This window comes from Tiliqua scincoides, chromosome 3 (genome assembly GCF_035046505.1).
Source record: "Tiliqua scincoides isolate rTilSci1 chromosome 3, rTilSci1.hap2, whole genome shotgun sequence".
NCBI lineage: Eukaryota > Metazoa > Chordata > Lepidosauria > Squamata > Scincidae > Tiliqua > Tiliqua scincoides.
In genome coordinates this window covers 217,077,642-217,099,386 of record NC_089823.1, presented here as the reverse complement: position 1 = coordinate 217,099,386, position 21,745 = coordinate 217,077,642, and the positions used below count along the sequence as shown (strand labels likewise).

General features: G+C 43.6%; 1 protein-coding gene across 3 annotated transcripts in view; it reads right to left on the bottom strand.

The window, feature by feature from the left end:
• KCNAB1 (potassium voltage-gated channel subfamily A regulatory beta subunit 1) overlaps positions 1–21,745 on the bottom strand; it is a 163,904-nt gene that overhangs the window by 101,700 nt on the left and 40,459 nt on the right. The gene's annotated exons all lie outside the window — the stretch shown is intronic.

The following is a 21,745-nucleotide window of genomic DNA, read 5'->3' as shown; positions in this document are numbered from 1 at the left end:
TGTCCATGACTTTGTGTACCTTGGCTCAACGATCTCCGAGACTCATTCTCTCGATACCGAGCTAAACAAGCGCATCGGTAAAGCAGCTACCACGTTTTCCAGACTCACAAAGAGAGTCTGGTCCAACAAGAAGCTGACGGAACATACCAAGATCCAGGTCTACAGAGCTTGCGTCCTGAGTACACTTCTGTACTGCAGCGAGTCATGGACTCTTCGCTCACAACAGGAGAGGAAACTGAGCGCTTTCCACATGCGCTGCCTCCGACGCATCCTCGGCATCACCTGGCAGGACAAAGTTCCAAACAACACAGTCCTGGAACGTGCTGGAATCCCTAGCATGTATTCACTGCTGAAACAGACGCCTGCGTTGGCTTGGTCATGTCGTGAGAATGGATGATGGCCGGATCCCAAAGGATCTCCTCTATGGAGAACTCGTGCAAGGAAAGCGCCCTACAGGCAGACCACAGCTGCGATACAAGGACATCAGCAAGAGGGATCTGAAGGCCTTAGGGATGGACCTCAACAAGTGGGAAACCCTGGCCTCTGAGCGGCCCGCTTGGAGGCAGGCTGTGCAGCATGGCCTTTCCCAGTTTGAAGAGACACTTTGCCAACAGTCTGAGGCTAAGAGGCAAAGAAGGAAGGCCCATAGCCAGGGAGTCAGACCAGGGACAGACTGCACTTGCTCCTGGTGTGGAAGGGATTGTCACTCCCGGATTGGCCTTTTCAGCCACACTAGACGCTGTGCCAGAACCACCTTTCAGAGCGCAATACCATGGTCTTTCGAGACTGAAGGTTGCCAATACAATATTATTTATTATTACTTCTTGCTTCTGGATTCAATAGGAATGATTGATAAACCACTTTTAATAGAGAAATGCCCTTTGCACCTCAAAATTTACCATAATGACAAATCCTTCTTGATCTAAGGTGGATGACTTCCTTCACTACTCCCGCATGTTTTTTTTGTTCATTGTTCTTTATCTGTGTCTCCTACACAGTGAAATTTAAATTAATTAAAATCTTCTTTGAATGTAATTAACTCCTATTTTAGAGGCATTACAAAAGAAGTTCAAATAACTATTAGGCTGCAATCCTATCCACACTTTCCTGGGAGTAAGCTCCATTGTCTTGACTTGTCTTGACTTGACTTGTCTTGACTCCAAACCCTTGACTTCCAACGGGCGGACTTCCCTCAAATGAGGAGGCTGGTTAGAAGGAGGTTGAAAGGGAGGGTAAAAAGAGTCCAGTCTCTCCAGAGTGCATGGAGGCTGCTTAAAACAACAGTAATAGAGGCCCAGCAGAGGTGTATACCGCAAAGAAAGAAGGGTTCCACTAAATCCAGGAGAGTGCCCGCATGGCTAACCAGCCAAGTTAGAGAGGCTGTGAAGGGCAAGGAAGCTTCCTTCCGTAAATGGAAGTCTTGCCCTAATGAAGAGAATAAAAAGGAACATAAACTGTGGCAAAAGAAATGTAAGAAGGTGATAGGGGAGGCCAAGCGAGACTATGAGGAACGCATGGCCAGCAACATTAATTGGAATAATAAAAGCTTCTTCAAATATGTTAGAAGCAGGAAACCCGCCAGAGAAGCGGTTGGCCCTCTGGATGGTGAGGGAGGGAAAGGGGAGATAAAAGGAGACTTAGAGATGGCAGAGAAATTAAATGAGTTCTTTGCATCTGTCTTCACGGCAGAAGACCTCGGGCAGATACCGCTGCCCGAACGGCCCCTCCTAACCGAGGAGTTAAGTCAGATAGAGGTTAAAAGAGAAGATGTTTCAGACCTCATTGATAAATTAAAGATCAATAAGTCACCGGGCCCTGATGGCATACACCCAAGGGTTATTAAGGAATTGAAGAATGAAGTTGCAGATCTCTTGACTAAGGTATGCAACTTGTCCCTCAAAACGGCCACAGTGCCAGAAGATTGGAGGATAGCAAATGTCATGCCTATTTTTAAAAAGGGAAAGAGGGGGGACCCGGGAAACTATAGGCCAGTCAGCCTAAGATCCATACCGGGTAAGATGGTGGAATGCCTCATCAAAGATAGGATCTCAAAATACATAGACGAACAGGCCTTGCTGAGGGAGAGTCAGCATGGCTTCTGTAAGGGTAAGTCTTGCCTCACAAACCTTATAGAATTCTTTGGAAAGGTCAACAGGCATGTGGATGCGGGAGAACCCGTGGACATTATATATCTGGACTTTCAGAAGGCGTTTGACACGGTCCCTCACCAAAGGCTACTGAAAAAACTCCACAGTCAGGGAATTAGAGGACAGGTCCTCTCGTGGATTGAGAACTGGTTGGAGGCCAGGAAGCAGAGAGTGGGTGTCAATGGGCAATTTTCACAATGGAGAGAGGTGAAAAGCGGTGTGCCCCAAGGATCTGTCCTGGGACCGGTGCTTTTCAACCTCTTCATAAATGACCTGGAGACAGGGTTGAGCAGTGAAGTGGCTAAGTTTGCAGACGACACCAAACTTTTCCGAGTGGTAAAGACCAGAAGTGATTGTGAGGAGCTCCAGAAGGATCTCTCCAGACTGGCAGAATGGGCAGCAAAATGGCAGATGCGCTTCAATGTCAGTAAGTGTAAAGTCATGCACATTGGGGCAAAAAATCAAAACTTTAGATATAGGCTGATGGGTTCTGAGCTGTCTGTGACAGATCAGGAGAGAGATCTTGGGGTGGTGGTGGACAGGTCGCTGAAAGTGTCGACCCAATGTGCGGTGGCAGTGAAGAAGGCCAATTCTATGCTTGGGATCATTAGGAAGGGTATTGAGAACAAAACGGTTAGTATTATAATGCCGTTGTACAAATCGATGGTAAGGCCACACCTGGAGTATTGTGTCCAGTTCTGGTCGCCGCATCTCAAAAAAGACATAGTGGAAATGGAAAAGGTGCAAAAGAGAGTGACTAAGATGATTATGGGGCTGGGGCACCTTCCTTATGAGGAAAGGCTATGGCGTTTGGGCCTCTTCAGCCTAGAAAAGAGACGCTTGAGGGGGGACATGATTGAGACATACAAAATTATGCAGGGGATGGACAGAGTGGATAGGGAGATGCTCTTTACACTCTCACATAATACCAGAACCAGGGGACATCCACTAAAATTGAGTGTTGGGCGGGTTAGGACAGACAAAAGAAAATATTTCTTTACTCAGCGCGTGGTCGGTCTGTGGAACTCCTTGCCACAGGATGTGGTGCTGGCATCTAGCCTAGACGCCTTTAAAAGGGGATTGGACGAGTTTCTGGAGGAAAAATCCATTATGGGGTACAAGCCATGATGTGTATGCGCAACCTCCTGATTTTAGGAATGGGTTAAGTCAGAATGCCAGATGTAGGGGAGAGCACCAGGATGAGGTCTCTTGTTATCTGGTGTGCTCCCTGGGGCATTTGGTGGGCCGCTGTGAGATACAGGAAGCTGGACTAGATGGGCCTATGGCCTGATCCAGTGGGGCTGTTCTTATGTTCTTATGTCTATAATGAGACTTACTTCTGAGTAGAAAGGCATAGAATTGGGCTCTTGGGGCCTAATCCTATCCAACTTTCCAGTACCAGTGCTGCCGTAATGCAGCCCCAGGGTAAGAGAACAAATATTCCCTTACCTTGAGGAAGCCTCTGTGACTGTCCCACCATCACAGGATGCAGTGAATGCCCCATTGGCACGGCTGCACCAGCACTGGAAAATTGGATAGGATTGGGCCCTTAGTTAGCTACATATTATTTTTCAGGTAGCTGTAGTTGTAGCTCATATCCATCAGTGTTGCCAAGCAATGGCTGTTCCTTTTGTGTTAGACCTGATTCAAAAAAGTCCTGCATCTATAGTGTGTTGAGTTGCTTTTCTGTAGTCTCAGGTGGGAAGGAACTATGTATATTCATCCCACCCACATGGTTCCAGCACAGAGATGTTAGAGATGTTATTCCAGCATAGAGATGTTAGAGATGTTACTCAACTATGGAAAGAAACAACTCCTGTGCTACGGATCTAATGTACGTATTGGGCCCAAATGTATTATCTCCAGGGAAAGGAAGAAATCAGTGGGTGCCTCTGTTGTGGTAAAGGTGGAAAGAAGGAGTACCTATTTGTGTGGGTGGCATCACTTCACACTCCAGCACCATAAGATGAAAGAAGTCTAATTTCCTTGTCATTGTTGTGTAGTTATTCTTATTTATATAGCACTTCAGCACACATGGCACTTCATAGTGAGTAAAAAGACAGGTTCCTGTCCTGAGTCAAAAACTCTGGTAATTGAGATAAGGGAGGAAAGAGGAGGCAGGAGTAAACAGGGAAAGCATACATAACTGTTTCAATTACCAGTGGCATAGTTAAGGTGGCAGGAGGGTACATTGCCCCAGATAGGGGGTGCCATCCCACACCTCCAATGGTGGGCACAAGGCAAAAACAAAAAGTGGCCTTCTGAGGCTTGGAAGTGCTTTTTGCAAAAACCAGAAGTGACTTTCTAAGGCTTTTAGGAGACCTTCTGAGGCATGGGGAGGCCACTCATGGGCATGACCGAATACGACGGTGTGTGTGTGTGTGTGTGTGTGTGTGTGTGTGTGTTCAATTTTGTAAATAAAGAACTATAATATGGGGGTTATAAAAATTTTTGTGCCCCTGGGTGTCAGATGCCTTATATACACCACTGGCAATTACATATACATAAGTAATGGCCTGGCCCAATCTCAGGTTAGTGCTGGTCTCCCACACTGCCACAAACATGCTGTAAGGCACATCAAAGTGGCCAGAAGGACAGAGGCACTGGTGGAGAGGTCAGCATGGGTGGGCACTGGGCCTCTGTGCCAGTCAGAGGGCTGCCAAGGAGTAATCCCTGCCAAGTAATCCAGTAATCCCTGCCAAGGAGTAATCCCTGCTGAGTGGCGGGGTTCTGGGGTGGGGGAAGGGGGGAGGCAAGGCAGTGCAGGAGCAAAACTAGGTGCGGGGACGGGAGGGAGGAGGGTGGTTCAGGCCCAGGCAGTGGTGTAGCTAATGATCATGTAGCCAGGTGCCAAGCTCAAAATGTTTTCCTGGAAGTGACGACATATCCGGGCTTTTAAAGAAGTGGAAACTGGGAGGAGCCCACCTCCTCCCCCCAGCAGCTCACCACCCACTTGCTCTGCTGCCTCAGTGGCATGGCTAAGGCATCTATCTGCTACCTGGCGCCAAAGAAGATTTGTAGCCTCTCCCAGACAAAATCAGATTTAAATTAAGTAAATAAATGAAAAGTGTGCCCCTGATTGGTCTGAGATACTGTGCTGGAATGCAGAGGGATGGTTATTCTTCCCCTGCTAAATATAAGGGGGGCACCACTTAAAAAATGCCTTTTTACCCAGTTAGTAGAGGTAACTGTATTATGATACATGGAAATGAGTGCTGACTCATATTAACACCTTTTTGGTTTCATGCTGTATCATGATAACATGTCATTACAACATGTCAATAACATAGTAACATGTCACTGGCTCTCAGAACAATCAGTCTCAGGTCAGTTTTGAGTTAAAGAAAACCACTTTTTGTTCCATAAGGCAGTTGTGTTTACATTTTCTGGTTAATTGGCCATAACTTTTGATAGAACAGAGATATTCCAGTGCAGTTTGTTTCATTGCATTCAGCATAAAGTTACCTTTCCAATTATATATAACATGATGGTATTATTCATACATACCAAGATTTTCACAATTTTGGCCACTAGTCTCAAGCTCAGCTTGTTGCCCCCCTAAAGCTTGATGCCCGGTGCAACTGCTACCCCTGCACCTCCTTAGCTATGCCACTGGGCCCAGGAGAGCAGTGGGGATGGCAAAGGAGACTGCTGAAAGATCCTATCCCCCCTCCTGCACCTGAAAGCCCTAGGATACTCCAGATGCCACCTCTCTCAGCCTGCCCTGTTTCACTCCCACTCTGCCCACCCCAATTGCCACCCTTCTGTGCTCTGTTTTGCCCTCTCTCCCTCTGGGAAGGGGCCCAAAAGAAACTTTGTATCCCCTGATAAAATTCTTCTCAAGAGACCCTACACAACAATCTCTGCCGTGGGTTAATTGCCTCAAAATAAACAGATGTGTAATAAGTGACAACTGAGACCAGCTCTAGATTTGATTTTGTGGTAGTGTTATCTTCAGTTTTCTGTCTCTTATGACAGGATGTTGGAGAGCACATCAATGATCATCACAAAAATCCTCCCAGGACTTTCATGTCTGATCAGTTCTGTTAGTAACACTGCTGAGTTTCTGTTGCTTCAAGTGAACAGTCTTTTTACTGAAAGTCCTATTCCTCCAATTAACTCATAACCGTACAGTAAAGTTTAATCTCCAGCTCATTAAAAAGGTTCACCTAGTTTCTGGAAAGGAAAAGCTTTCTAAGTAGGGGAGAAAAAATGGTGACATAACAAATGTACTGTTCTTCGTTCAAATGAAAGCCTTTTTAGCCTGGTATCCACATAAACCTCATTTATCATCCAGGATTATTTTAAGGTCTGAAAAATGACAGTGCCATTCGCACAAAACTAATACCCACCTAACTTTTGATAAGATTGCTGTTTTTTAAATGATGGCTATTATGGCTTATGTGCTTAGCCAAAGTGCTGACAACACAGAAAGCATTGAATGAAATGTTAAGGGAAACTGTGACAGTTTCCTTCCCTGAAGCAGATTGTACAGTATGATACTGCTCTCAATTACACCCCAGGACATCAAGGATAATATTATTAAGGTTAATAGAGTTCCAAAAGCAGGTCATAAATGGAAGGCTCAGGCTTCCCACAAACTCCCATAAACGTACTGGCTGAGGTATCACTCATTTAGGTGACCAACTTTCTACCTGTCAAAGATCCATTGTGGTTTAAATTCTATAGGAAATGTTAGACAGTATGAGAAGAGGCCAGAGCTCGGTGGTGGACCGTATGGTGTGCATGTGCAAGGGTTGCAGCTTAATCCTTGGCAGCTCTAAACAAAAGGTCGTTGGTCTGGAAGAGGCCACAAAAAGTCACCACTAGATGATACTGAGCTAAACAGGTAAATGGCCTGACTCAGTTTCATAGAATCATAGAGTTGAAAGAGGCCTAATAGGGTCTAGTCCAACCCCCTGCCTGTAGTGGGAAATCCTCCTAGAGTATCTCCAACAGGTGCTTGTCAAGCCTCCGTTTAAAGATCTCCAGTGAGGGAGAGTCCACCACATTCCTCGGCAATCTGTTCCACTGCCGAACCGCCCTTACTCTCAGGAATTTTTTCCTGATGTCCTGTCGGAATCTCTTCTCTTGCAGTTTGTACCCCGTTGGTTCTAGTTCTACTTTCAGAGGCAGCTGAGAACAAATTTGTCCCTTCGTCCATGGTTCGCAACCTTCAGTCTCGAAAGACTATGGTATAAGCCTACAGCACCCGGTACTCCCAAGCGGCCTCCCATCCAAGTACTAACCAGGCCTGACACTGCTTAGCTTCCAAGATCAGATATGACAGCCCTTAAGGTATTTAAAGAGTGCTATCATATACCCTCTCAGCTCCGAGAAGGTAACATATACCCTCTTTTCTCCAGGCTGAACCTACCAAGTTCCCTCAACCTTTCTTTGTAGGTCTTGTCCTCCAGCCCTCTGATCATCCTCATTGCTCTCCTCTGAACCTGCTTCAGTTTGGCTGTACCTTTCTTAAAGTGAGATCCAGAATTGGACACAGTCCTCCAGGTGAGGTCTAACCAGTGCAGAGTAAAGTGGAACCGCGACTTCTTCCAACTTGGAAGCTACAGTTCTACTAATGCAGGCTAAAATTGCATTTGCCTTCTCTGCAGCCACATTGCAGTTTAAGATGGCTTCATATCACAGCATGTTTTCAATGCCACTGCCTTCCATATTTTTATATAGGTAGAATAATCCTTTTCTGAAGTGCTTGGAAGCAGAAGTGTTTTGGATTTTTGAATATCTGCATAACATAATGAGATATCCTGGGGATGGGTGTGTGTGGAAAAGATATATCACCGCTAAAGGGAGGCTGGGAGGGCCTTTTTTCTCTGCAGGATGCTGAATAAACTGATTGTTCTCTGCCTGTGTTTTGACGGCAACCCATCACATTAGGTCAGGTGTGGAATTTTTTACTTGTGGCATGTCAGTCTCAAAAAAGTTTCAAATTTTGGAGCACTTTGGATTTTTCGATTAGGGATGCCCAGCATGATCTCTTGACTTCAGTGACATCTCCCATTGTATTGGGGGCCACTTCGGTTAAAAAAAAAAAAAAAAGAGCTTATAAAATGAATTAACTTGGGCATTTTGTTCATCTCCACTTTATTTCTCTAATCTATAAATTTAAGAATTTGCCTCCAGGCCTGAAGTCAGGGTGAATGATAAAAGGATATATAAAGTATAGTATCATAGAAATGGAAAGAATTTTTTTTTTAAAGCCATTTGTTGCATCCCATCATCCAAAAGTGCTGTGTAGTGGATGACACAGTGTGACCTTTGACCACCTCTGACAAGTGGTGGTTGAGGAATGGCCTATATACTTACTGGCCATAAATGCTGGATGACTCCAAAGGAAAAAGGCCCTGCTGTGCAAACAGTGTAGTGCTCCATTTATTTATGCTAGTTATTCAATGGAATGATTTATATCCTGCCTTTCCTCTTAAGAACTAAGATGCTCAAGGCAACTCAACACGCAATAAAAAAATACAATACAATAAACACCCATAAAAATACCAAAATACAGTAAAGAACACAGTGCACATAAATAAGAATAAATTGCAATAAAATGAGAATAAAAAATAATAAATGGAGAAAGCTAACCAAAACAGGAAGAGCTCCAGCCCCTGTCACCAGGGAGAGGACAGTTCTTAAGTTTACTGGGAGGGAGTGCCAAAGTTGCAGACTCATCAGAGAGAAGGCCCACCACCTCATTTCTGCCAAACTAACCTCAGCCAGTGGTGACACACTGAACATGGAGAATCTCTGTGAGAGAGATGATCTGGATGTGTGTGTGAGTATTTAGCAGCTAGACAGATGTTGATTTGTATTTGGATAACACACACAGTCATGTTAAAAAGAAAAAAAAATCGTATTGTAATATTGCTCCAGAAGGGGTCCTTAGCACTTGTAAATCTTATAGATGCCCATAACTTTGAGGGGCATTTCTGTCCTGAGAATCCAGGGGTGACTACCATATATCACTATCCAGCTATATCCTCCCAGCACCCCTCTGCATCTATGCTTAAGTTGTTACATGAAAATCCCCTTTTTCCTTAGTTGTGATTTTATATCTGGTTGCAGGCCAAACTTCTCACAGGCCAAACTTCCAAAACTCTGGTCAAGCTACAAGCTCATGGATCACACAACCTCCACTTCCATGTGGTCACTGTATTCATTGTATTGTTTTAACCCAATCACTGTTTATGCAAAAGTGTCTCCTAATCCAATCGCTGTTTATGCAAATGCATTAAACCTCAACACACAGGTCACAATCAGGTCAAGCCACAAGCTCATGGTTACAACATCCACCTCTCTAGGAGGAGGAACACCCACCTCTCTAAGGAGGAAGAAGTCTGGGATAGTAAATCATTGTTTAAGTGTCTCCTATTCATTGTATTGTTTTAACTCAATCACTGCTTAAGTATGCAAATTTGAACTGCTTTCCTGGGTTATTGTATTGTGTAAGTTCCCCCAGCTAGGAAGACAGTCATTTGACCCTATTGAATTTTGCTGATAATCCTTTCAATGTTTTACATATTCCAAGTACCCCACTGTGTGTAGTAAGCAAGCACATCCAGGTCCACTCTAGGTCACATCCAGGTCAGCTCCAGGTCTGGAAAAAACCCCTTTTAAGAGAGGGCTTCTGCCCACATGCTCTCTCTCTGGGCTCCCCCTCCAAGGACGCAACACATCTGTGTTGTGAGGGTCCTCCATAGGACGCTCCCCCCCCAATCCAACTACTCTACAAGTCAGGTAACTATCTCGCATCTGGGACTTTTTCCTTTCTCCCCCCCTCCCTTTTTCTCCCCTTCTCTCCCCATCTTTAGTTAGCAACTGGGTTTGGCAGACCAGGGACCCCTAAAATCCTTCCCTACAACCGTTCCCTTTCTAATTTCTTCGGATGCACCAAATATTTTTCACGTGCAACCACCATAAAGCTAAGTACACTAGATGCAAGTACTAGGACCAAGACTCATCATTTTTCATGTGCATTATGTTTACCTGAGTGTTTTTGTAATAAAAATATAATATTTTATTAAAAGTTATCTTTCTTTCAGTCTCCTCCTTAAGCTAAAAGGGAATTTCTCTGCATTACGCCATCTTGTTATCCAGCCTATGGTCCTGAAGTTTCCAATAAGGGCAGTGTAATTATTCCCCTATACAAAACAGCCCTTTTTGGTAACAAAGCCTGTACATTTCTAAATATAAATCAAGGTGCTGGCTACTGTAAAACTCCTTACAGCTTGAGACCCAGGTATTGAAAGGACCATTTTTCCGTGAAAGGATGGAAGCGCTCCCTGAAGAGGTTGGAAGCATGATTGGAGGGTAAACGCATGCCATCTCACCTCCAGCCCGCATAGGGGAACTGGTGAAAACCATTCACATATCATGCTGCACACTTCTCAGTCCCTTTTAACTGGGTCCAATGGCAAAAGAACAGAAATAGGGGAGGGGTTGGTCCTCCTCCCTCAGTTAACATCCCCCCTTCCATTGCAGCCCTCTCCCTTGGTTTCGGTCCAATACCTACATCACACCTTAGGAGAGCACTTTGATAATGCTACCCAACAAAAAAATTTTTTGTTTTGTTCTGTTTTTGACACCCTAACCCAGGCTGATTACACAGCATAACACACATTTTGGTGCCTTAAAAGTTAAACCCATTGGATATTTTTGAGGTGCAGAGTAAAAAAAAACAGCATTGGTTTGGCTGAATCAGCAATAGTTTTGGAGATACGGCATAGCCACCTTAGGATGCAATCCTAACCCCTTATGTCAGTGCTTTCCAGCACTGACATAAGGGCAACGTAGCCCTGAGGTAAGGGAACAAACATTCCCTGACTTTGAGGAGGCCTCCGTGAGTGACACCCAACTGCAGGATGCAGCACATGTCCCACTAGCACAGCTATGCCAGTGTTGGAAAGCACTGACATAAGGGGTTAGGATTGCACTCTTAGATACTGATGTGCAGATAACCAGTTGAATTAGCACATATCTCCAAAACTAGAGCTGATTGGGTAAAAGTGAGGCCATTTTTGGAGTCAGTGCCCCAAATACATCTCAGAATAGGTCTAACTTTTAAGGCACCAAAATGTCTGTGGGGCAAAATGTGTAAAATCAAATTGGGGTAGGGTGCCCCAGGATACTGCAAACCTCATGCTGCCTGCTAGGTTATAAGCTCCATCCAGTTTCTGCTAGGAATGGGCTTAGTGTACCTTGAGAGACAACTGTGGACAGGGAATCTTGGGACAATAACCCATTATTGATTTATTTTAATATGCAAACCACACTCCTATTGAAAACTGGCATATAAATAATAATAATAATAGTAGGAGGAGGAGGAGTCAACCTTCAGTCTCAAAAGACTATGGTATCGCGCTCTGAAAGGTGGTTCTGGAACAGCGTCTAGTGTGGCTGAAAAGGCCAATTCGGGAGTGACAATCCCTTCCACACTGGGAGCAAGTGCAGTCTGTCCCTGGTCTGTCTTCCTGGCTATGGGCCTTCCTTCTTTGCCTCTTTGCCTCAGTTTGTTGGCCAAGTGTCTCTTCAAACTGGGAAAGGCCATGCTGCACAGCCTGCCTCCAAGCGGGCCGCTCAGAGGCCAGGGTTTTCAACCTTTTGAGGTCCACTCCTAAGGCCTTCAGATCCCTCTTGCAGATGTCCTTGTATCGCAGCTGTGGTCTACCTGTAGGGCGCTTTCCTTGCACAAGTTCTCCATAGAGGAGATCCTTTGGGATTCAGCCATCATCCATTCTCACGACATGACCGAGCCAACACAGGCATCTCTGTTTCAGCAGTGCATACATGCTAGGGATTCCAGCTCGTTCCAGGACTGTGTTAATAATAATAATAATAATAATAATAATAATAATAATAATAATAATAATAATAACTTGCTTAACATAAGAGCCATATACTATAAATTCACATGTTTGAGAGCTGCAATATTTAAGAAGCATTTAAATTCTTAACTATTCTTATTCACCATGAGTACTAAACTTGTATCTTAATCCAGAGGACTCTCAGTTTATAACTGGGAAATAATTAAAAAGATTCAACATTTTAAATGTATCTTTTATATTAATCATGATGCAAAAAGGAGCTCAGCCAATGTATTTCTGAGAGCCACACATTATATGTCAAAGAACCACATATGGCACAGTTTGCCCACTCCAGTATATAAGTTATATTATGTTTTGGTCCTGCTGTTTAATGTGAATCCTGTAAGCCATTTAGAGTTCAGCACAGACAGTCTTTTTAAAATAAACACATAAGTAAACCAACTTATCCAGCCCCTGGATAAATTTTATTTTGTACTATATGACAAAGATAACAATTATCCTCAAAGACTTGGGATTAGGAAATGGTGATAATTATTCACCTTTAATTAATTCTAAAATATTTGAATCAGTAAAACAACTTGCAAATGAATGCAACTTAAATTTAGAGCTGTCTCCAGGTAACAGCAGTGTACCAAAATCTATTGCTGCATAGTATAGCTATTTTAAGGGCATGATGTCTGTGTAAGTTAACATAGGTGACGCAGTAGACTTGTGAGCCGGAGGTGCTTGTCAGCGATACTGAATATAAACTACAATGCGTTAGTCACATGTGAAATGAACAAGGGAAAATGCTGTCCCCTCCCCTTACATGGACACAGAAGAGCAATAAACTTGGACAGTCACATAGGAATACCACTTGGCATCTAGCATATGAGATGAATAGTTTTAATTCAATTCAGTCAAGCTGAGAACAGTGAACATAGCTGGGGGCATGTGTACACATGCATACAGTTTCAACCCTCTCCGACCTAATGGTGAGAAGTTTAACCTCAATAGTGTAGAAAACTTTCTTCTCTCTGTCTTCACTTCCACTGATATTTGAACAAGAGCCCTTATTCTAAAAAGAGGTGCAAGGGAAAACCAAGCACAACCTATCTGCAAACTTTCTCTATCCACTCCACCTAGGTCAGGGTGTTAAACTTGTTCCATACAGCAGACCAAAGAACATTCATGGCACCTGTTGAGTGTTGGAAGTGATGTTATTAAGCAGGAAGTGACGTCATTAAGCAGTACAATCTCTTTTTGCTCACGTAGGAACTCATTTGCTGCAAATGATGGAAAATACAGGTGGGGCCTCGGTATCCATGGGAGATCTGTTCTCGGACACACACACCCCCAGATACTGAAAATTTCAGATAATCAAATCCGCAATTTTCAGCCCCATAAGCCCTCCAAAGGGAACCAGAGTTACACTCCAGTCCCCTCCGGAGGGCTTTCTGAAGCCAGCAGAAGCAGAATGCATCTGCCTGCTGCCTCTGCAGGCTTCAGACTGGCAGTTTCAGGATGAAAAATGTGACTTCTGGTTTCCCGAAGGAAACTGGAAGTTGATGTTTTTATGGGCTTAATCCTAACCAACTTTCCAGCACGGGGGTAAGGGCAATGCAGCTTCAAGGTACGGGACTCTGTGACTGCGATTCAACTGCAGAGTAGAGCACATGCCCCATTGGCACAGCTGTCCCATGCTGGAAAGTTGGTTAGGATTTGGGCCTATGCCATATAAGGCAATCTGAGGTCCAGGGAAGCCCTTGGAGAAAAGCTCTGGTTGCCTCCAGAGGGCTCAGGTGAGGCTACAACTGGTTCATTGTGTATCCAGGGGACCCACGTTGAGCCAGATCCATGGATACACAATCTGCGGATACAGAGGCCCCATCTGTATGCAGAACTTGATAATATTTTCAAGATATGGGAAAGCCCAATTATTGTGGGGGGCACTCTTTCAGCAATGCTGCTTCTGCAGGTGCGTCACTTTGCAGTTCAGCAACAGAGAGCAGCTGAAGGTGATGCTGGGATAGCCCACTTATCATACGGACCAGATAGAGCTTCCAGGGGTCGTATCTGGCCCTTGGGTCTTATATTTGCCATCTCTGATCTAGGCCTAGGAATATTCAGTCCCTGAGGATATTATACATACCAAACTATTCACACAGGCTTCTGTTGCAAACCTTAAACAGTTGGCCCAGTTATCTCACATGGCCTTCTCATCCTGAGGTCACCTGAGCTTGCCTCTTAAAAGAGACAGTACGCATCAGCACAAAGCTCTGTTCTTTCAGTCTCTGCGCAAGCAAAAAGCGGTCTGCACTAATTCACATGATACAAAATCTCAAATTCATTGCTTGGAATTTTCAGGAAGCTGCCCAGAAAGAAGGACATACTGCATTTATTAATTTTTTAAAAAAAAAAAAACAATACCAGAGAAGATAAACCTCAAATAAAATTCAGAAGAAAACAGAACAACATCCATGATTTTTTATTTTAATGAAAAACACCTAAAATCAATTTATGAGGTAAGACAGTAGTACCATGGTAACTAGGACAAAGCCTGTGAAGTTAACTCCAACAACTCATGGAGAAAGGTTGGTAATATACTGTTTCTATGACAACTAGGGGACGATGTAGGGGGTAGAATTAACCTTTTGGCTGAAAGACGCAACTGTTATAGCTAATCTACACTAAAGTATATGTAAGTGGGTTACCAAATATATTAGAAAAAAAGTTTCTGTAATGGAATTTATAAATATCCTAAGGGCAAATGAGCAACACCATTGTCTCCTCTTATGAAAGGCATAGACGGAACTACAGCTGCTTAGCAGGTTTCTGCTACTGATACAAATTCATTAACCTTTTAGAGGTAGCTAAGATAGTTTAATGATAAGGGAGACAATGTTGTGTGCAACTGTGGTTTTAAGCCAGGATGTGAGACATCCAGTTTTAAGATCCTGTTGGCCATGAATTTCAATGGACAGCCTTGGTTGTTGCTGGTGTTAATACATACCGGCCGTCCACTATTTAACACTGTCCACATTACCCATCCAAATGTTCCAAACCTGTGGGTGGGTCCAACCTGTACCTTCTGGAAGTGATGGAAGCTGAGCTTCTGTCGTTGCAAGGTTCAAGAAACAGGCAGGGGGACAGGGTTGAGCAGTGAAGAGGCTAAGTTTGCAGACAACACCAAACTTTTCCGAGTGGTGAAGACCAGAAGTGATTGTGAAGAGCTCCAGAAGGATCTCTCCAGACTGGCAGAATGGGCAGCAAAATGGCAGATGCGCTTCAATGTCAGTAAGTGTAAAGTCATGTACATTGGGGCAAAAAATCAAAACTTTAGTTATAGGCTGATGGGTTCTGAGCTCTCTGTGATAGATCAGGAGAGAGATCTTGGGGTGGTGGTGGACAGGTCGATGAAAGTGTCAACCCAATGTGCGGCGGCAGTGAAGAAGGCCAATTCTATGCTTGGGATCATTAGGAAGGGTATTGAGAACAAAACGGCTAGTATTATAATGCCGTTGTATAAATCTATGGTAAGGCCACACCTGGAGTATTGTGTCCAGTTCTGGTCACCGCATCTCAAAAAAGACATAGTGGAAATGGAAAAGGTGCAAAAGAGAGTGACTAAGATGATTACGGGGCTGGGGCACCTTCCTTATGAGGAAAGGCTACGGTGTTTGGGCCTCTTCAGCCTAGAAAAGAGGCGCCTGAGGGGGGACATGATTGAGACATACAAAATTATGCAGGGGATGGACAGAGTGGATAGGGAGATGATCTTTACACTCTCACATAATACCAGAACCAGGGGACATCCACTAAAATTGAGTGTTGGGCGGGTTAGGACAGACAAAAGAAAATATTTCTTTACTCAGCATGTGGTCGGTCTGTGGAACTCCTTGCCACAGGATGTGGTGCTGGCATCTGGCCTAGACGCCTTTAAAAGGGGATTGGACAAGTTTCTGGAGGAAAAATCCATTATGGGGTACAAGCCATGATGTGTATGCGCAACCTCCTGATTTTAGAAATGGGTTATGTCAGAATGCCAGATGCAAGGGAGGGCACCAGGATGAGGTCTCTTGTTATCTGGTGTGCTCCCTGGGGCATTTGGTGGGCCGCTGTGAGATACAGGAAGCTGGACTAGATGGGCCTATGGCCTGATCCAGTGGGGCTGTTCTTATGTTCTTAAGAAAGCAAGACTCAGTACTCAAGGGTGATCATTTGCAGGCTTTATTTCATTGCAAGCAATGGGCATCTCATGGGACTAATGTCTCAAAGCATGAGAGCAATTTCCCAATGTTAACTGGATCCTTTATAGCATTCTGGGTTCTTTGTTTGAAAATTTAGACTTCACATTGGCTGAAGTTTGAAATCATAGATGGGGCTAACTCTTAAAAGGCTATAGATAAATTTAGAGACACCTGATAGGATTGTTTCAGGTTACAGTTCCCATAAAAGGTAAAATTAAACAAACATATTGAATTACAAAGTTTTCAAAAACCAGTAGGGTGCGCTATAACATCATCTATCCAGTGTTGACCCTTTTTCACATCCATCAATTCAATTAAAAATTGTTTTGACAAGGTTTAGACTACCCTCATTAAAGAGATGACACAATGCTCAGACAGGTGTGAAGACCTCACCTTTGGCAGAACTTCAGACCCATTTCTTGGCATACATCCCCTTCAGACTCATCCTAATTAGGATGGCCTTGCTTGAGCCACCTATCTGATCTCTTCTGCATTTCTTCTCCTGGGTTTAGTAAAACACTGTGGGGCCCTCTGCAAACTTCTGCGAAACAAAGACCTTTAAACTTCCTTTAACAGTTTCACTAAAATAAAATATTTTGACTTCTATGTCTTAATTCTAAATAACTATTGTGACCAGTTACCTTGAGTACATTGGTATTAAGGGATATGTCTTTTGCCTTAAAAAGACATGAAAGCTATCAGCAGGCATAGTGGTGTATATCCTTGCTAAGAAGTGGCCTCATTCCTCTTCAGTGGTTGCCTAGCACCTGCTAAAGTGTAATCTCTCTGAACTAAGGCTTCAGCCAGATTCTTTGCTCTCTTAAACTTTTCAGGTAACTTTTAGTCCCCTATGGCCCGCCTCTATTTCAGTTGCAATTCAAACAAAGAGTCTCCAAAAGCAGAAGTTTCCTGATACTTTCCACTCTGTCTCTTTCATCTTCTCACCCTCTCATTACTGTCAAAGAGGGAGTAGCCTTGTCTCACTTTGACTTGTTCAAGGATGCTTGCTTATCTAATTAAAATGTGTGCTGTCTTCTAAAGTTCATCTCTTGCAGGTGTCTGTGGTTAGCTAGCTAAATGCTTTATTAGTTTGCCAAGAAACATTGCCAACTGATAGCAGAGCTGTTAATGAGCAGAGAAGCTTTCCCCTAAGTTCATGCTTTTCTGTCTTCTTCTTGCCTTCTCCTATGCTAATGTCAACACAGAAACACCTGGGAAGCCTTCCTGCAATGTTAAAGCTTTTGTCTGTTCTTAAGACTTTTCTAAAATCAAGCAGCAAAGGTTGCTTAAGACTTACTTCTAATGACTACTATGTTTCCATATATGTTGAATATACTTTAGGGCAAAGACTATTTCACCTATATGTGTCTTTTCCTTTGAAAGCATGGAAGAACAACAATTTAAAACTATAAACGAACACAGGCAGACTGTCCTACTTCTGCCAAGTTGGGGACTATCTTATCTATTTGCATTCCAAGGTGTTTACTCCTAAGCAGCTCTGTGATAATACAATTTTGCCTTTAAATGAAGTCAAACAGCTTCTTCTATTCTGTGTTTTTCCATGCTTTCGTCAGACTTTTAAAATGATTCTTTCTTTGCTTATACTGGGCTATCTAGTGACTTTACAGTCTAGGGTCAAGGGTCACCCTGCCTCACTGTCGCTGCTGGAAGACATTCTGCGGGGTGGAAATACCTCTTCGGTACTCAGAAGACTCCTGAGGGCACCGAAAGGCTGAAAATTGTGACTTCTGGTTATGATTTTCATCCTTCCAGAGGCCTTACAAGGCCTTCTGAGGGCCAGGGATGCCTTCTCTAGTCACCTCTGGTCAGGTTAGGAAAATTTGGGAGCCAAAATCCTCTATTCAATCATTTACGAATTTTTATATCCATGGGGGATCCAAGGGAACACAACACCTGTGGATACTGAGGGCCACCCTGTATACACTTTTCAATAAAAAGTAGTTCACAAAGCAGTTTACATAGCAAAATAAATCAATAAATGTTGTCTTCACTCAACCCAGGGACACTTAGGGCCCAATCCTATCCAATTTTCCAGTGCTGGTGCAGCCATGTCAATGGGGCATACACTGCCTCCTGGGGTGGAGGGACAGTCACAGAGGCCTCCTTAAGGCAAGTTCCCTCACCTTAGGGCTGCATTACAGCAGCACCGGTGCTGGAAAGTTGGATAGGATTGGGCCCTTAGAAGCCACTCTGAGCTCTTCACAGGGTGCATGGGACAGAAATTCAACAAATACATAACATTTCTATAAAATACAGTCAGTCAGGTATAATGTGCATTTTGTTTAAGAATGGTGAATGGAAGAAGTCAGGCCTGAAAAAAACATGGCTAAAATAGAGTATTCAAAGTCATGGAAGTGCATTATATTTTCAAAGTCCGGCAGACTAAGCCTATTTTACTACAGCATGCTTTGTTCTAGTTCAAAAGTTGTTTTTCCAAGTTGCTTTCAGAAATGTAATGAGTTACGATACACAAACTCGCTCAATTTTAGAAAACAGCCAGAAGCATCTAAGACAGTAGCACAACTGTACTGTTTGAGCAAGTTATTTATTATTATATAAGAAACAGCTTTTTTATTTAACTCCAACTGCTTGGATGGAAATTCTGTCCCCATCAGCACCAAACCTACTCCTGCAATTCCTCAGAAGTTGCTCCACAGTTAGTCTCACTTTGACGCGCAAGGTTAAGATGTCCCAGCGTGAATGAATTGCCATGTGTAATAAGCCTCAAGAAAATCTAACCATAGGGAGAAATGACCCTTATAAGGAAAGAGACCAGAACAAAAGGGCCAGAGGAGCTCTCAAAACAAAATGCTTTTTTGCCTCAAAATGACAAATGTCACATCTACATTGCAAGCAAAGACTGAGTATGTGAAACATACAAGCCCACAGCTAGGCTGCTGATGGTCTCAATGGGAAGAAAAGTTGAGGGGGAAGATATAAGCAGATTTAGAGGCAGATTTTAATGTGTTTGACATTCAAAGGGATACAAAAACCAGGCAGGGAAGAGGAGGGAAAAGTCCTGCCTTAGCAATTAACACGGAGCAGTGAGAGTATAAATAGGACTATAATGGCCTGTTCTGTAAAGCCACCTGAGGACTCTTATTTATCTCTAAAATATTTATATCCCACCTTTCCTCCCATATCATGGGATTCCCAAGACAACTAAAAAGGAGAATTAACCAACTTTTGCCCAGCCCACAGGTGTAAACATTTGGTCCCTGTTGCGTATATGCAGCGTTAGGCAGAAATGGCTTAAAATACAATGAAATAATTTTAAATACAAGTAATACAGTAGCATGGGAGATAATTGCAGAAACAAAAAGCAGTGGAAGAATCAATAATAAAATAAATAATAAATAATAACAGTGGGGAAAGGTCTTCGTACCTAAATCAGTCGATAATCACTTTTGATGCATCTAGATAACCAGATTTTCTATCCACAAGGTACAGTGACTTCTGCTGTAGTCAAATAGCAGGAACTCAGGGTAATGTGGTCAACTGAGAGGGCAAGAACTGTAATATGGTGGTTAGCAGGGCCATCCCTTGAAGGGTCTGAGGTCTGGGGTTGGGACAGCTGCCCCAATTGCCCTACCCAAGGGATGGGCCTGGTGGTTAGACTATTGGGCTAGGGAGATGCACATTTAAATCTTCGCTCAGTGATGAAGCTCAATGGGTGACCTTGGGACAGCTGCAATTTCTCTCAGTGTAACCTACCTAATAGGGTGGTTGTTTGAACAAAAAGGGAAAAGAGAATCTTGTTTGCCATCCCAAGCTACTTGGATGAAGAACAGGATAGAAACAACATAAGAACATAAGCAGAGCCCCACTGGATCAGGCCCAAGGCTCATCTAGTCCTGTATCTCACAGTCGCTCACCAAATGCTTCAGGGAGCACAAAAGACAACAAGACACAACCTGCGTCCTGGTGCCCTCCTTTGCATCTGGTAATCTGCTTACCTCTAAAACCAGGAACTTGCACTTACTTGTAACCTGTGATGAACTTTTCCTTCAAAAATTTGCCCAATCCCCTCTTAAAGGCATCTAGGCAAGATGCCATCACTACTTTCTGTGGCAAGGATTCCATAAACTAATTACACGCTGGGTAAAGAAATATTTTCTTTTCTCTGTCTTAACTCTCCCAATTCTCAATTTAAGTGGATATCCCCCGATTCTGGTGTTATGTGAGAGGGAAAAGAGAGTCTCTCTATCCACTCAATTCATCCCCTGCATAATTCTGTATGTCTCAATCATGTCCCCCCTCAGGTGCCTCTTTCCTAGACTGAAGAGCTCCAAACGCTGTAGCCTTTCCTCATAAGGGAGGTACCCCAGCCTGGTAATCATTTTGGTTGCTCTCTTCTGTACCTTTTCCATTTCCACTATATTCTTTTTGAGATGTGGTGACCAGAACGCAATACTCCAGGTGGGGCCTTACCATAGATTTATACAATGGCGTTATAATATAAGCCATCTTATTCTCAATAACTTTTCTAATGATCCCAAGCATGGAATTAACCTTCTTTACCACCACACCTTGGGATGACACTTTAATTGAGCTGTCCACCACCACCCCAAGATCTCTCTCCTGATCTGTCACAGACAGCTCAGAACCCATTAGCCTATATGTAAAGTTTTGATTCTTTGCCCCAATGTGCATGACTTTACATTTACTTCCATTGAAACACATCTGCCATTTTGCTGCCCAGTCTCCCAGTTTGGAGAGATCCTTCTGGTGCTCTTCACAATCTCTTCCGGTCTTCACCACAAAATGCAATACTCAAAATGTAATAGTGACTGCAGACAGTGGGCTCTGTTACCACAAAGATGCAGGAGCTTACTAGAACAACAGCACAATCTTAGGATTCTACTCAGAAGTAAACCTTGTTGAGTTCAATGGGACTTAGGGCCCAATCCCATTCAACTTTCTGGCACCAATGCAGCCACAGTGCAGCCTTGAGATAAGGGAACAAATGTCTCCTTACCTTGAGGAGACCTCAGGATGCAGTACACATCCTATTGGCATGGCTGCCACAGCACTGGAAAGTTGGATAGGATTGGGCCCTTACTCTCAGATAAGTGTGGATAGGATTTCAGTGCAAAATTATCTTAACAGGGAAGAATTCTAGCTTGTGGAGATACCGAGGCAACTCATATCCCCCTTCCTTCACCACCTGTGTATCAGACCACATGTGGTTTATCCTCAGAAGTAACTACAGTGCATCTCTGACCAGCTGATTAGTTTCATTCTCAAGTGGTTATCATTAACAACAGATAAATGGGTCTATGCAGTTGGTCTACATGCCTCAACTAATGGAAAGCCAGTCGGAAGTAACCAGAGATCTTGTCTTTTCAGTGGCAGTGCCCCACCTGTGGAGCTCTCTTCCAGGGGAAACTCCCATCCATAAGACTGACTGAAGTGGTCACCTCAGGCAGTAGGTTGCTGAGAACTCGCCCCACCACTCGCCCCTCTTGCTCCACTACTGGCCTTTGAACTTTGCTGCATTTTTTGT